Source organism: Elgaria multicarinata, chromosome 1, assembly GCF_023053635.1.
Source record: "Elgaria multicarinata webbii isolate HBS135686 ecotype San Diego chromosome 1, rElgMul1.1.pri, whole genome shotgun sequence".
Classification (NCBI taxonomy): domain Eukaryota; kingdom Metazoa; phylum Chordata; class Lepidosauria; order Squamata; family Anguidae; genus Elgaria; species Elgaria multicarinata.
In genome coordinates this window covers 176,476,305-176,490,982 of record NC_086171.1, presented here as the reverse complement: position 1 = coordinate 176,490,982, position 14,678 = coordinate 176,476,305, and the positions used below count along the sequence as shown (strand labels likewise).

At 46.5% G+C, this 14,678-nt stretch overlaps 2 protein-coding genes across 2 annotated transcripts in view; both read left to right on the top strand.

The window, feature by feature from the left end:
- TSPAN2 (tetraspanin 2) overlaps window positions 1–14,678 on the top strand; it is a 249,747-nt gene that overhangs the window by 126,476 nt on the left and 108,593 nt on the right. The gene's annotated exons all lie outside the window — the stretch shown is intronic.
- The window catches only part of LOC134410479 (uncharacterized), a 37,776-nt gene that overhangs the window by 12,366 nt on the left and 10,732 nt on the right, over window positions 1–14,678 (top strand). The window lies entirely within an intron of this gene.

Genomic DNA, 14,678 nt, shown 5'->3' with positions numbered 1-14,678 from the left:
AGGGAGAAAAACAGTTTGAAGCACTTGTGCAGTTTTTAATTTAGAAAAGAAGGAAAAAGGAAAAGCAGTCTCCTTAGCTGGAAATAGGTCAGAACTTGGGCACAAACTGGGAGTTGGGGATGAGGAAGACACTAAATGCAAACTACACTGAACGATTTTCAGGTTTTAACAGGACATCTAAACTTTGCATGCAGGACAGTAGGTCTAGGCAAGGCATTTTGCTTTTGCTTGTATGACAGTACCAAAGGGGTTGTTGCCCAGAACTATTTCATGAGAATAACAAAGAGGTCAATGAGGACTTAGTGGTTTGGGAAGACATCTTCTAAACCCATAAAGGTGTCCCATTTTGGAGAGAACAGTTCAGGCTAGAAGCCGAGATTCGGGTAAATTTAGAAGCTTCAGAAGGACATGGGCTAGGTATTGTTTGGAAGAGTGAATAATACGTGGTGCCATGGCCAGAGAGATTTGAGTTTTCTGGAATCTTCCCAATTTTGGTGGCTGTACACATAAGGTAAGAGGATTTCTGGAACAAGATATTTCATTTTTCATGTTGTCCAAGTTTTGAATGTCCAAAAGTTCAAATCAACTAGGGTGATGAAACTAGTGAGAAAATTTGCTTTGGCCTGATTAGAGCTTAAAAAAAGGTGGGGAGGAACGGCCCTGTTCTTCTCCTGCCCATATTTTTACAGGCATGGGGCTGCCCGTGGTGACCAATCAGGAGGTGCCATGGGCTCCGCTGCCAAAAAAGTCAGGTTAAGTGCCCGACTTCTTTGGAGCGGTTTCCAGGGTTTGCCCCTGAATGGCTTCGCAATGGTGGCTCCATCATGTAGATGATGTGCCTACACTGCGAAGCCACCCCGGGGCAAACCCTTCATGTAGACAAGCCCAAACAGTAGGGGTGGGCAAACTTTGGACGCCATGCTGAGTGGAGAAAGGGAGAGAGGCTTTAGTTCACCCTTCTTTCAGTGACCCTGAAGCAGCTGGGATCACTACCCCTGGGGAAGCAGCAATCCCAATCTGGATTGCTGGGGGTGGGGTGGAAAGAGAAGCTTTACCATCCCCACGCACAAGCAATCCCATCCCTGTCTGTGTTTGTGTTCATGTGTATGTGTGTGCACATGCTTGGCCCCCAACCCACCACCTGGCACCACTTAACTTCCAACTGGAGAAGTTGTAATTGCAGTACAACTAATAACAAAAACACCCTTGTAAATAGTCATTTGCCTGCTTGTCTGTGGCAAGAATTGCCTCCAGATAATTAAGTAAGTAATATTTCCAAGTCAGTTCTGTTCTTTCAGACCGCATAAAGTGGAGCCGGGGGCATGGACATTATAAACAGATACATATTTGGGGGTGGGGGCTAGCAATTTACTTTGCAAGTATGGAAAAGTTTGTATCAGATGGATATCTCCATCATGCCCCGCTACAGAGATTCCCAAGGGCATGTTTCTGGCTGGCAACTGTTGGAGAAAAGAGTGCTGAATTAGATGGATCTTTGGTCTGATTCAGCAAGGCCATATTTATATTAATTTATATTAATTCTGCAGAACAATGACCTGATTATGTTCTAGAAATATTGATTATGAAATCAAGAATAGCTGCAATAGCTGAAACAATTTAAAAATAAAGAGGTAAATATGTAAATATTAGTTCCCATATTCAGCTACTTTAAGAGTATCGGGGGTGGGGAAAGGCAAATATCATTCTTATTCTCTAATTAGTACCAGGAGGTCATCTTTCTCGGAGCTATCTGATCGGGTATCCATTTCTAAGAGAACCTTTCTCTTTTTCTTTCTTCCATCTTCTGAAAGCAGATTTGTGCTTTCTCTTAGCAAATTAGATTTTGGAGGTGTTTTCACAGTGTAAGTCTATATTAAATAAACACAACAAAAATCATATTGTTATAGTAATATTTTAAGAATTAAACCTAGAGGCCTTGTTCCCAGATCTTTGTGTATAGTTATGCTATGTAGATATACAAAGTAATGTGCTAGATGGATTGCTGGTCCGACCTGATACAAGTCAACTCTTTATGCATGATGTTATTGCTGTGTATGTTGGCCCTGATCCAAGAAGGGAAAATGCAAGTTGCTTACCTGTAACTGTAGTTCTTCGAGTGGTCATCTGTGCAGATATGGGCTCTGTGCCTGCGCGGAGCTACAGTTGGAAGACTTCTATTGCTGAGATTAATTTTTGGCGGGAACCCTCCCCCACTATGTAGTGCACACGTCTAGGAGGGTTACCGCCCAAATCCCAGTTCTCCTGAGACAAAAAGCCCCATGACTGAGGTATACAGTAATAAACAACAACAACAACAATAACAATAACAACAACACACCGTAGCGGGGACGGCGGGTGGGTTGTATGACTGCACAGATGACCACTTGAAGAACTACAGTTACAGGTAAACAACTTGCATTTCTTCTTCATGGTCTCTGTGCATCACACATATGGACGATTAACAAGCTGACTTACCAGAGGTGGGTAGGTGTCAGTGTAGAATAGAAGAAAGGACAGCTCACCCAAAAGCGCAGTTGCCTCGGTATCAAACGTTCAACCTGTAGTGCCTGATGAATGTTGTAGACTTTGACCAGGTGGCTGCCTGGCACAGCTCAAGTAGTGAGACTCCCCTCTCAAAGGCAGATGATGAAGCCACAGCTCTTGTTGAATGTGCTTTAATAGTCTTAGGGGTTTCCAGCCCTACTAATTCATATGCTAGTATAATGGTATGAACTATCTAAGATGATAGTCTTTGCTTTGAGACAGGAAGACCTTTCTTGGGGCCACCATAGCATATGAACAGGCGCTGAGACTGCCGTATAGACTCTGTGCGTGATTTATAAAACGCCAGGGCTCGGCGAGCATCCAGCATGTGCAGAGATCACTCAAGATCAGATGTAGGGGATGGAAAAAATGCTGGAAGCACTATGTCCTGATTGACATGAAATGCAGATACAACTTTCGGCAAGAACTGAAGATCTGGTCAAAGGACTGCTTTATCGAGATGAAAGACTAAGTAAGGTTCATCTACCCTCAGAGCGGAAAGTTCACTTGCTCTTCTAGCCGTGGTGATAGCAATCAGAAAAACATCTTCGAGTGTTAGCAGTCGTAAGTCTGTAGTGGCAAGCAGTTCAAAGGGCTTAGAGAGTAGTGCATGAAGCACGACAGACAGACTCCATGTAGGGATGGGAGATTTCGTAGGAGGATGCACGTTAAAGTAACCCTTTAAAAACTTTTTAACAACGGGATGGGAGAAAAATGAAAATCTATCCACTCTGTTGTGACGTGCAGAAATTCCAGCCAAATAAATTTTGAGTGAAGAAATTTTTAAACACTTGTGTATTAAACTCAACATGAACAATAAAATTGTATTAATAGAACAATTGACTGGGTCTGAGTTGTTCTTTTTAATAAACTGTGTGAAGAGGTTCCATTTTCTCTTGTATGATATCTAAGTCGATGGTCTTAGTGCTGCATCCAGAACTGTCTGGATTTCAGGTAAGTAAGAGCTCTGGTTTAAATTGGAAGCAGGCTCCATGCCGTCAGATGCAATGAGTCGAGGTCTGGGTGGTGAACCCGTCCTTGACTGTGATACAGCAGGTCTTGTCTCAGTGGTCCCTCGGGACCTGTCTAGAAGAGAGGTGAACCAGGCTTGCCTGGGCCACCAGGGGGCTAGTAGGATGCAGTTCGCATTGTCCCTTATCAATTTCCCTATTATTTTCGTGAGAAGGGGAAATGGTGGAAACAGGTAAAGAAATTCCTTGTTCCAACTGAACAGGAATGCATCTCCCAATGAATTCGGTCCTATCCCTGCCCTTCTGCATAATCTCCTGCATACTATGTTTTGCACTGTTGTGAACAGATCGATAGACGGGGTTCCCCATTGGTGAAAGATACTGTTGATCACTTGGGGATGTATTTGCCACTCGTGGGCATTGGACATAGCCCTACTCAGTTGATCCACTAGTTGGTTGTATTCGCCCACTATGTGCATTGCAGTTATGGTAATTCCCCTGGGAATGCACCATTCTAAAATCTGGATTGTGAGATGAACAAGGGGAAAGATCTGGTTCTTCCCTGCTTGTTCAGGTGGAATACCACTGTTGTATTGTCTGAGGTTATTTGGATATGCTGACCATGTAGTTGGGATTGGAACACTTTTAGTGCTTTTTGAACAGCTAGGAGTTCTAGCAGGTTGATATGTTTGCGCTTGTCCCTGCTCGACCAGAGGCCTTGCACTTTCAGATGTCTGTAATGTGCTCCCCACCCCAATGTGGATGTGTCTGTGGTGACGATCCTTGTAGGTGTAGATGGGAGAAAGGAGATGCCTGTCCTTAGATTTCGAGGCAGAGTCCACCACAGAAGTGACCTGAATATTTCTACAGGTACACGGAGGCTGACTTGTCTTGCGTTTCTTGTGGGGTTGAATACCCTCGTAAAACATAGTTGCATTTTTCACACATTTAGTAGAGCAAATGGCACAACCATGGTCGTGGCTGCAATAAGCCCCAACATCCTTTGTATAGTGATAGCTTTGACCCTGCTGCGGCGCATGACTTTGCAAGCCATATGTATGATGGTGTTTTGTCTTTCTTCGGGTAAAAAGGCCTTGGCATAATTTGCATCTAGGATGGCTTCTACGAATTTTATGGATTTCACTGGTGATAGGCAAGACTTCTTGCTGTTTACATACAGGCCTAGATCTCTCAACAAATTCTGGATAACAGCCAGATCTTTGACTAATGACTGATGGGAAGTTCCTACTATAAGCCAGTCGTCTATATACGGGAACACCTGAATCCTTTGTTGTCTTAGAAATGCACAAACAACAGCCATGCATTTCGTGAAGACTCGTGGAGCTGTTGAGAGTCCAAATGGGAGAACAGTGAACTGAAAAGCATGGTCACCTATGGCAAAGCGTAGGTATTTTTGGCTGCGATCGTGTACATCGATTTGAAAATAAGAATCCTTTAAATTGATTGTGAAAAACCAAGCTTATTCTGTCAGAAGAGGGAGAATTGAGGCAAGGGATATCATTCAAAATTTCTTTGGAGTTATGAATGAGTTCATGTCCCGAAGGTCTAGAATGGGTCTGAGGCCGCCATCCTTCTTTGGTACTGTAAAATATCGGGAGAAGAACCCTTGATGTTGTTGGGATGTTGGTACTGGTTTGATGGCACCCTTGGCAAGGAGGGTAAGGACCTCTTTCTTTAAAGGTATCAATGGAGGTGTGGTGCGGATGATGCCAGATGGAGGAAGTGCATCGAATTCTATGCGATATCCTTGGGCAATGATGGAAAGTACCCATGTGTCCGATGTTATATGTTTCGATGTGGGGAAGAATTTTGAAAGTCGGTGGCTGAAAGGTGAAGAATCGATGTCATGGGGAGTGTAGTCAAAGACACCGCTTGTCATTAAAGTCATTCTTTCACCTTTGGTATCTAGGGCGAGAAGGTGGGAATTGGCCCTTGTTCTGCCGTTGTTGTTGATTAGGCACTTGGTTCTGTTGGAACCTTGGTCGGTCGTTCTGGTATCACTGGTATTGTGAGTGCGGCTGGCGATACCGGCGTCTTGGTTTAAATTGTTGAGAGGGAAAATCAATTCCCATCTTTTTTGCTGTGATTTTGGCTTTTTGAACATTGTCCATCTCCTCATCAGTTTTGGAATTGAATAAACCCAATCCATCAAAAGGCAAATCCTCTATGCGGGTCCTCGCCTCTTGTGACAAGCCTGCTGACTTCAGCCATGTGTGGCGCCTCAGTGCGACTGCTCCAGCCATCACCTTGGCTCCGCAATCAGTCTGGTATTTGGCTATGTTTAACTCCTGCTTAGCAAGCTTTATCACCTCATCAGAAAGAACTCGGGCAAGTTCTCGCTGATCATCAGTGAGGTGAGTACATAGTGATGCTATCTTTTCAAGTAAAAACACCTGGTACCTAGCCATTGTGGCTTGATAGTTGGACACTTTCAGGCTCAGGGATGCTGAGGAATAAAAACATCTCCCCATAAGGTCCAGCCTTCTGCCCTCCTTATCTACTGGTGCAGAATGAATGCGCTGTGATCGACTTTGGGCAGATTCTACAATTATAGAATTAGGCTGTGGGTGTGAGAAAAGGAATTCTGCATCTTTATCAAGGCCCTTATACATGTTGTGAAGACGTTTAGACATCGGAGGCATAGACGCTGGTGATTTCCAAGATTGTTGGATCTTTTGCAGCAATGTGGACGAAAAGGGTATAGTTACTGGTAGCGCCGTCTCAGTATGTAGGACATCAAAAACTGGGTCTGAAGTAGATTGCATAGGTTGAGAGGTTTGTAAGCCCAGTGATTGGGCCATTCTTTGTATTTGTTCAGACAAATTCACCAGATCTTCAGATGGAGAGATAGGCTCTTGTGACCCTATTGCTGTCTCTGGTGATGGAGTCGATGGGGCAATTGAAGATTGGCATGCGCTATCTGACTGATAGTTGTCAGTCGATGAAGGAGATGTATGGATAACTATAGTCTCTGACTGTGGCGATAAAGCTGGATCTGGTTGAGGGAGAGCCAATGGTCTAGCTTGTGCGTGCGATACCGAGGCTGTAGGTTGCTGCTGTCTCTATGGCGAATGTTGCGGAACTGGCGGTTGCGGTGGAAGAAAGACACACTCTTGTTCATGGTATGCTGCCGTAGGAGGTACCGTGCATTGCGGTGAGCGTTGATAATGATGGCTATATTGTTCTCGATGGCTACAACAGTCTCCCCGGTATTGGGAGTGGCTGGGCAGCATCGACCAGTCCGATCTTCTATCCCAGTCCGACATTGGGGATCTTGAATGGTGTCAAGAGCAATGGGAATGTGCGTATCATTTTGAGTCCATTCTAGAGTATATTGAATCTGGTGAGCCTCTTCGGTATCGTGTTCTGTCTCATGATGGAACCGTTGGCCCAGGTGATCCTACTACTGTCGTAATTATGGGGTTCATATCCATACTCCCCTGGTTTGGGGAGGAATCTCGTATTTCGCCTTCTGAAGTCGAAGGAGGAACGGCGTTGACCCTTGGTATCGATGAGTTTCTTCTAGATAAGGTTGGAGGCATGTCAAGCCTCGGTATCGAGGAATCCCCTCTAGGTGATGTATGTCTGTCGGTATCGATCATCGGTAGTGAGGACTCTCTCCTGGTTAAAGTAGGAGGTACAGTATCGACCCTTGGTAGCGAGGACTCTCTTCTGACCAAAGAAAGCAGCACGGTATCGACCCTCGGTATCGAGGAATCCTGGCCGCATGGTAGGGACAGGGATGATCCTTTCGAAGTCGAGGGCGGTGAAAGGCGGTTGGAGCCTCCCTGCTTAGGGGAAAGATGGTGATGGCTCGTTTTCGCTTTCTTTTTCGGTGCTTCAGGTGCTTTTGTCGCACAAGCCTTTTTTGTTAGTCTCTTCGCTAGCGAGGCGGCCAGACCTTTCCCCAGTGTAATGGGGGTATCCCTCACCACCGAAGATGAATGTGGTGGGGCACCAGTTTGTATAGCTAACTCCTGACCCACCAGAGTAACTGCTGATTGCATTTCTGTTGGACGGACAGCTTGCAGGGCCTGCCTCCAGAGCTCTGCTTTTAATCTACCAGCCCGGTTCTTTCTTGTCTGCCTGGAAAATGCTTGGCAGTATCGACAGGACTCGATTTTATGTCCCTCACCCAGGCACAATAAACAAAGGGTATCCCCTTCTGAAGGTGGTAGTTTGCTACCACATTGGGTACATTTATGAAATGGTGCCTTCAGGGCCATACAATCAGGTTTGTTTTAGCGATCGCGGACTGCCGAAAACAGTATATATAACAATAATATTTTTAATTAAGGTGTTGTTGTTATTTAAGAGAAGATAAGTAACTATATACAAAGAGAGTAACGTTGAGGTAAAATTGAGAAGATTGAGGTAATAACTCAGCTGTAAGAATGATTTTCTTTAGAGTAGAAATCCGATGATGTAGCCCTGAGGCGGTCGAAGGAGAACTGGGGTTTGGGCGGGAACCCTCCTAGACATACACACTACAGAGTGTGGGAGGGTTCCCGCCAAAAATTAATCTCAGCTATAGAAGTCTTCCGACTGTAGCTCCGCGCAGGCGCAGAGCCCATATGTGTGATGCACAGAGACCACGAAGAAGAAATGCAGGTTGCTTACCTGTAACTGTAGTTCTTCGAGTGGTCATCTATGCATTCACACATATGGGCTCTGCGCCTGCGCTGAGACCTAGATCGGAACCTCCAATAGCTAAGCGACACGCTTTTGGGCGGGAACCCCTCCCCCACGCCACTGCGCATGTACCGTGGGTTCCCGCCCTTACCTCAGTTCATAGGAGTCTGACATCGTGCTCCCATAAACATGAATATAATTAATCAGTTTCAGATGTATCATAACACATGTGTACAGTGTACAGTGCTCTAATAAAGAATAACATATGCCACCAAGCGGGGTTGGTGGGTGGGTTGTGTGAATGCATAGATGACCACTCGAAGAACTACAGTTACAGGTAAGCAACCTGCATTTCTTCATCGTGGTCTCTATGCATCACACATATGGGCGAGTAGCAAGCTGACATACCTTTGGAGGTGGGTTGGTGCATCATGTCCCAGCCTCAGAGCTCTTTAGGTTAGCTGTCATCTCAGGACTTCCGAGAGCACTGCTCTCCCGAAGGTGCAGTCCTGACGGGCTCGAGTGTCCACGTTGTAGTGCCTGACAAACGTGGATGGAGTAGACCACGTTGCAGCCTTGCAGACATCTGTCAGGGAGACTCCCCTGCTGAATGCAACTGATGTTGCTACAGCTCTAGTGGAATGAGCCTTAACTGACTGTTGCAGTTCCAATTTTGACAGAGAGTAGGCAAGATTAATTGTCTCTACAATCCACCTTGATAGTCTCTGGCAAGAGACGGCCAAGCCCTTAGATGGCTCTCCATAACAAACAAATAACTGCTTAGTTTTCCTAAAACTTTCAGTCCTAGCTTTGTAGAAGGCTAGGGCTCTCCGTACATCGAGCGTATGGAGAGAAGTCTCGATTGCCGTCGTTGGGCTCGGGAAGAACGCTGGGAGAATAATGTCCTGGGAAGCATGAAAGTTCGACACCACCTTAGGTAGAAATGAAGGGTCAGTGCGCAAAACGACCTTGTCCCTATGAAACACTGTAAAAGGTGGGTCAATTCTGAGAGCTCTAAGCTCGCTTGCACGTCTCGCAGAGGTGATGGCTATCAGGAAAACTGTCTTAAACGATAAAAGTCTAAGGTCGGCTGTAGCCATGGGCTCGAAGGGTTTAGCAGTCAGTGACTGTAAGACCACAGATAAGCTCCATGAAGGTACGACGTTCTTGATGGTCGGTATCGTATTCTTTAACCCCTTCAAGAATGTTTTCGAGAGGGGGTGTGAGAAGGGCGAATACCCTTCGACACCGTCATGGAACGCTGCTATCGAAGCTAGGTGAACCCTGATCGAGGACAGTCTTAGACCTTGTCGGTAAAGCGACAGCAAATATTCTAGTATTGTAGAAATAGGACATGAGATTGCTGGCTGATTGCTCTTTGAAGCAAAAATTAGGAATCTTTGCCACTTCTTGGCGTAAGATTTCCTCGTCGACGGTTTCCTCGATGCCATCAGTATTTGATCAACTGTTAAGTTTACGGTACCGAGAGAGGCGTTGGGATTATCCTCCACGCCGTCATCTTCAGTGTGGATAAATCTGGATGCCGAACCTTGCCCCGGTGTCGAGACAAGAGGTTCGGTATCGACGGGAGCCTGATGTAAATTTGTCTCGATAGACGAAGAGCATGCGGAAACCAGGCCTGTCTTGGCCACCACGGTGTTACTAGGATGCAGTCCGAATTGTCCATCCTGATCTTCGCTAGAACCCTTGTTAGGAGAGGGAACGGAGGGAAGATGTATAGGAGATTTCCTTTCCACGTTCTTGTGAATGCGTCTCCTAGTGAATTTTCTCCTTTTCCAGCTCTGCTGCAGAACCTGGAGCAGGCTGCGTTTCCCTCGGTGGCGAAGACGTCGACGGCTGGATACCCCCAGCATCGAAAGAGGTGTTCCCTGGTATCGACGTCGAGCTCCCACTCGTGGTCGGTGTGGAAGGACCTGCTGAGTGAGTCTGCGATGACATTGTCCTTCCCTGCAACATGAACCGCCACAAGGTAAGTATCCCTCTTTATACACCAATTCCATATTCTGGTTGCAGATCGAGTCAACGGGTACGACCTGGTTCCACCCTGTCTGTTGATATAACAGACTACCGTGGTGTTGTCTGTGGCTATCAGGACATTTCTGCCCTCGATGATCTGGGCAAAAGTCTTTATCGCATACTCCACTGCCAAGAGTTCTAGGTGGTTGATATGCTCTTCCTTCAAGAAGGGGGGCCATCGCCCTTGTGCAGTAAGGTTGTTGCAATGGGCTCCCCAGCCTTCCATGGAGGCATCGGTAGCGATCGTTACCGAAGGCGATGGTCGTTGAAACGGAACGCCCTCCAACAAATTCCCCATCGAGCGCCACCATTTCAGCGATGCCCGTACTTGTTTCGGGATGGAGAGAAAAGTTCTGTGGGCGTTGAGGCGAAGGTCGAACGTTCTCAGAAACCATCCTTGTAAAACTCTCATGCGAAGCCTCGCAAACGTGATGACGGCCGTAGTGGCTGCCATCAAGCCCAGTAGCCTTTGAACTGTCCAGGCTGAGTGTCTTGTTCGCTTCTCGATATCGACGATGGAGTCGTGAAGCGTCTTTGCTCTGGCCAGAGGAAGGAAAGCTTTGCCATCCAGGGATGATAAGGTCACCCCTATAAAGTCTATCTTCCTTTGAGGCGTTAGAATGGACTTCTCTTCGTTGACCCAGAGGCCTAACGAGTTCAATAAATTGAGGGTCGTAGATATATTGTCTCGTAGCGTGGATTTGTTCTCCGCTACCAGCAGCCAGTCGTCCAGGTATGGATAGATGAAAATTTGTTTTTGTCTTAGGTGGGCGCAGACGACTGCCATCGTCTTCGTGAAGACCCTGGGCGCCGTCGAAAGTCCGAAAGGAAGAACGGAAAATTGGAATTGTTGAGTTCCAATGGCGAATCGCAGGTAAGGTTGATGTGATTCCCTGATCGCTATATGGAAATAAGCATCCCTCAAATCTACCACCGCGAACCAAAGGCCTGCGTGAAGGAGTTGGAGTACCGAAGAAACCGTTGTCATACGGAACTTCTTGGGGCTGATATAGTTGTTCAGATTTCTTAGGTCCATGATAGGTCGAAGACCGCCATCCTTCTTCGGGATCGTGAAGTAGCGGGAGAAGAATCCCTGGTTGATTTGATGTGGTGGCACCGGGGAGATAGCTCCCTTCGATAGTAGGGTTTGGACTTCTAGGAGAAGAGGTGCGGACGGTGCTGTTACTTTCGGTCCCGAAGGAGGAGGAAGGACATCGAATTCGATGGCGTAGCCCTGCTTGATGATAGTGAGCACCCAGGAGTCGGTTGTTATTAACTCCCACTGATGGAAATGGGGTGCTAGGCGGTTCAAAAATGGTGGTAGATTTGGGGCACGGGAGTCAAACCCGCTGTTTTTTGCTAAAGTCAGGTTGACGTTTATCCCCTTGGAATCGACTTTGGAAGGGTCTCTTCTTCTGCAATTGCTGTTGTTGTTGCCTAGGATTGGGTTGATAATATGGCCTGTTTTGGTATTGTTGGGCAGGTGGTTTTGTCCAACGACGCGGTTTGTATTGTTGGGATGGTGCATTGAAACCCATCCTTCTAGCTGTCGTACGGGCCTTATAGATGGTATCTAGTGCCTCGTCCGTCTTGGAGTTGAAAAGTCCTTCCCCGTCAAAGGGTAGGCTTTCAATTCTGGTTTTAGTCTCCGTTGTTAAATTAGCAGATCTGAGCCAAGCGTGTCTTCTTAAGGCTACGGCGCCCATCATAGCCTTGGAATGGCAATCCGTCTGGTGTCTCGCTGTGGACAGTTGCTGCCTGGCTATGGCAGTAGCTTCAGATTGAAATACCCTGGCTAATTCCCTCTTATCTTCTGGAAGGTGATCACACAGTGACCCTATCTTCTGCCAAAGAAATAGTTGATACCGGGCCATTGTTGCCTCATAAGTGGCTGCTCTGATGCCAAGTGATGAGGAAGAATAGATTTTCCTCCCAGTTACATCGAGCTTCCTGCCCTCTTTGTCGGTAGGTGCCGAGTGGGTTCTTTGTGATCGGCCTTGTGCCGATTCCACAACTATGGAGTTGGGTTTTGGGTGTTGTAATAGAAAACCCGCGTCCTTGTCTTGAATTCTGTACATAGACTCTAATTTCCTAGAATTAGGCTGATTAGATGTAGGAGTCTTCCATGCTAGCTGGGCAGTTTGTATTAACGTTTGAGGCAATGGGATGGCCACCGGTGCATTATCTTCGGTATGGAAGACATCATAGATCTTGTCTTGCACCTGATCTTCTGGTTTTTGAATATCTAAACCTAGGGATTGAGCCATTCTTAGGACGTGTTCAGCAAATCTCCCAGAGTCATCAGACGGCGAAGCTGGGTCAGTTGAGTAGACCGCGTCTTCTGGTGATGGGATTGATGGAGCGATAGAGAGTGCAGATTCCGAATCCGAAGGGTAGTCATTGTCTGGTGAAGAGGGCGCCTCAATTTGCTGTTGAATAGGCTGCAGCGCTTGATCTTGTTGTGGTGCTGGTCGATGCGGAGACGCATCGGCTCGACGTCGAAGGGTTGATGCTGGCGATGAATGGTGAGACAACGGAGGAGCCACCGGCATTCGACAGACCCTTGTTGGAGGCGGCGGATAAGCAAAATATGCTTCCGGAGGGTATTGTAACCTCCTTCCCTCGGGAAGGTAGTCGTGTGGCCGATAGCCTTCCCAGTCATAGTACCTATTTTCAGGTCTATAGTAAGCAACTTGGGAAGATCGATCCCAATCCGGCCTAGGAGACTGCTGCACTTCCACTGGAGCAGGTCTAGGGGTTCCAAGTCTAGGCACTTCGGCTGCCTCATCTGTTGTTGTGAGGCGTGCCGGGTCTCGTGTTGAGGCCGCTGAGGCCGAATCTCTGATTTCCCCCTCTGAAAGGCTCGGGGGCTCATGTTGTCTTTTCCTAGCGGGTGTCGATACCATAGACGGTATCGATGGCTGGTTCGGTACCGAAGAAGTTGCCGTCGCTGTCGGTAGCGAGGTCGGCACGGTACTGCTGGATTTTGATTTTCCAGAATGCCTCGGTGAGGACTTTTCCAGCCTTTTCTTCTTTTTCTTCTTCTTCTCCATTTCGGAGGATCTAGGAGTCCGGGCTTTTATTGAAAGTTTTTTAGCCGCGGAGCTCGCTAGCGACCGTCCTGGCGTGAGGGGTATCTCAGCCCTATAGTGCGCCACGGTCTCATCTCCTACTACGAACGAGGATATTTCAAGTTCAGTATCGGAGGTTTTTGTAGGTGGTTTGTCCATTTTGGCCTTCTTTGGCTCGGTAGCTCGAAGCGCCTTCTCCCACAAGATAGAGCGAAGTCTGTCTGCTCTATTTTTGCGCGTCTGCTTTGTGAACGCCATACAGTGGTGGCACGATTGAACTTTGTGGCTCTCTCCTAAGCAGAGTACACACAAAGAATGCCCGTCCGTAGGCGGGAGTTTAGCCCCACAGGACACGCATTTACGAAATGGGGCCTTCACTGCCATTCGCCTCAGCCGAAGCGTTGAAAGTTTGTACTATATCTACTAACTAAATTTTTTTTTTTTTTTTTTTTTAGGAGAAAAAGATAGAAGAAGAAAAGGTAAGTATTAATAAGTAATAAAGTATTAAGTAGAAGAGGTTGAAATAGTTCTTTTCTGGAGGTATAGAAACTAGCGTCTAGCACGATGGCGGACGGAAAAAAAACTGAGGTAAGGGCGGGAACCCACGGTACATGCGCAGTGGCGTGGGGGAGGGGTTCCCGCCCAAAAGCGTGTCGCTTAGCTATTGGAGGTTCCGATCTAGGTCTCAGCGCAGGCGCAGAGCCCATATGTGTGATGCATAGAGACCACGATGAAGAACCAGTAATGCATCACCAGGTGTTGGAAATGAGAATTAAAAAAGGAACTGCACAGGTAACTTTTAAAATAACTAGATAAAAGGGGGAAACCATAACAATATATTAACAAATAAACCTTGAAAGGTGTGCAAGAAGATTTCTCTGCATATTTCAACTTGTTCATGTTAATAGGTGTGAAATAGGTGTGTGCACATGCTTGGCCCCCAACCCACTACCTGGCACCATATAACTTCCAACTGGAGAAGTTGTAATTGCAGTACAACTAATAACAAAAACACCCTTGTAAATAGTCATTTGCCTGCTTGTCTGTGACAAGAATTGCCTCCAGATAATTAAGTAAGTAATATTTCCAAAAGTCAGTTCTGTTCTTTCAGACCACATACAATGGGGGCATGGGCATGGGCATTATAAACAGATACATATTTGGGGGTGGGGGCTAGCAATTTACTTTGCGAGTGTGGAAAAGTTTGTATCAGATGGATATCTCCATCATGCCCCGCTACAGAGATTCCCAAGGGCTGGCAACTGTTGGAGAAAAGAGTGCTGAATTAGATGGATCTTTGGTCTGATTCAGCAAGGCCATATTTATATTAATTTATATTAATTCTGCAGAACAATGACCTGATTATGTTCTAGAAATATTGATTATGAAATCAAGAATAGCT